This window comes from Pygoscelis adeliae, unplaced genomic scaffold (genome assembly GCF_000699105.1).
Source record: "Pygoscelis adeliae isolate BGI_AS28 unplaced genomic scaffold, ASM69910v1 Scaffold155, whole genome shotgun sequence".
Taxonomy (NCBI): domain Eukaryota; kingdom Metazoa; phylum Chordata; class Aves; order Sphenisciformes; family Spheniscidae; genus Pygoscelis; species Pygoscelis adeliae.
Window position 1 is genome coordinate 3,605,779 of NW_008824932.1, and position 2,442 is coordinate 3,608,220.

The following is a 2,442-nucleotide window of genomic DNA, read 5'->3' on the forward strand; positions in this document are numbered from 1 at the left end:
GCCTCGGCCGTGCCTAAGTTTAGCTTGTAGGTAAACTGTAGTGCCGGCATCATTGCTTTTCCAAAGAGGAGGTAGCTCTTCACTGGCCTCCAGGTGCTTAAGGCTACAAAACCAGCTGAACTAGAGAGGATATGCCCAATAGCTTGGGTTTTTTCATTTATATCACTTGGCTTAAATAAAAGATTACCTCGTCTCACACACCTGTCTTCTTAAGAAGAAAGGAGTGAGGTGTGGAGGATGGTGGCTATATCTTAGATGCGGGTGTACGAGGCCAGTTAATGTCAATGAAGTGATGAGGCGATTTCCTTCCTTTTTGTCGGCCTTTTCCTGTAATTCAACAGAGGCTATTTTGTAACCTGCTTTCCATGTTTGGTTTAGGTGCTCATTGACCTTTAGACGATAGGAATCAGACATCGTGCACAAGTTTTACTTGGTTATGTTGGGTCTCATCTGCAGATTAATAACATACATTTAGCTTTTCTGATCTTAATCTCACTTAAATCATTCTTGAGTAAATAGCTGCCAGTTTGGGGCTTTTGTTTATGGCGGTTAGCAGCACAGCAGCATCTTCTACCGTCACCTTATGCCTACGATTTAATACATCAGCTGAGTGGGTGAAATCCTGTCTCTTTTGAAATCAATGGTAAGACTCCCTTTCGCATTAGCTGGTTGGATTTCAGCCTTTGGGCTTTAACAGCCGCTGTAACACGTTTCATGATACATTTAACCTTCCATGCTCCTCCCGTTAGACCTCTAAATTGGAAGAGTCGAGTATGTCCGGTAATTGATAAGCAGATTGCTAAAAGTGCTTGAAAGCCTCTGAATTTAAAAACAGATACAAGAGGGTGATTGCAAAATCATCCAGCCACATCTTGGGGACGGGGCTAGTTTGGTTTAAGCAGGAGGCCTGCAACTTGTGTTTTTCCATCAGCAATGGTATAATGTTCTTGTTGCCTTCAGCTGTAAACAGTTTCGCTCTGATAAATGTCAGAGTTTGTGTTTACATTTAAGAAGAAAAAAAGTGTGATTTTTCTTGCTAAACCTCTTTCTGCGGTCTGACTTTGGCAGACTGCCTTCCTAGTATGCAATTTGTGTCGAAACCAGAAACCTTGAACAACGTAACGCAGTTACTGACTTCTGCTTCCAGTGCTCTTACCGCTTCTTTAAAAGGTGTGCAGTCAAATGAAAACAATAATGTTAATTCAAAGCCACAGCTGCTATTTTCAAGAGAAAGGCGAAGATAGTTGTAGAAGAAACCTGTGTTTTCTGCTTATTATTAACAGTCACAGATCTGGAAAGCTTTGTGAAACTTGTGCTGAATTTAATCTTGCTTCTGAAGCTGTCTTCCTAGAGTATGTAAATATGTAAATCCAAGGAACTGAAAAAGAGGAGGAGGGAATGGAGCAAGTCAAAGTCATTTGCGTTTATTGTTGGGAGTTACACTGTTTGAGATGCTCTGATCAGAGAAATAGGGCACAGAAATGTCACGTTATTTGTAAATCAGAGGTGTTACAAGTACGGCTACTACCTCTTACCTCTCCACTGCCGTGTTTCATGACTAGCAATGCGAAGCACAGGTTTAACTAGGAGGAAGCTGTATTCATCCCTTTGTAAACAGTAACATGATTATCAACTCCCTGTGCAATATTATTATGTACGTGAAACTTTCTTTATGAATACTTTTTATGCTGAAAATAGTTATTCCTAAATTAGATCTGAACCACTTTTGGTCTTTCTAGCTGTGGGATGGTTATGGGTGAACTGAAATAATCACTGTGTAAGGCTGAGCTACGCTCCTTTGTAATGTCACCATTTAGGGTATGCAAATGGCTTAAAGCATTATGCAAATATTTGTATTCTCTTTACTCTTTATTTTGAAGTAACAATCTTAGCACCCTAATCAGTGGCTATTACCATGTTTTGTGCATAACAGTCCTTTGTGCATTATTACATTCAAGTAGAGCTGAACGTCCCTAGTCTATAAAAATTCTTCATGTTTATTCAGAGCATCACAAACCATCTACTACTCTCGAACCTCACTGAACACATCTCTATTGGCCTCAGCTTGACTTAGTTTTTCTTCCCCCTTTTTTTTTTTAATTATTATTCTATAGCCGCCTTCTATCCCGGGCTGCTAAATAATGGTCTAATAAGGAAAGAGTTGTGCCAAATGATTACTTGATTTGTCAAAAAAAAAAAAATCTGCTGACTCCTTGCCTGGCCTGTTATGTTACATTACACTAAAGCATTCGTTTCTGCTCTTCATTCTCATTTCTTAATTTTGTGGGCAAAAGCTGGAAGAAGTCATATCTCTGAGCATGGTGCAGTATGCATCCAAAGCAATATTCCCACCCACTTAAGTGGAAACAGCCAGATGCTCAAAGGTCTGCTTGACTGAAGCGGGAACACTGAGGTTGACTTCTTTTCTTTGGAGGGGAAACG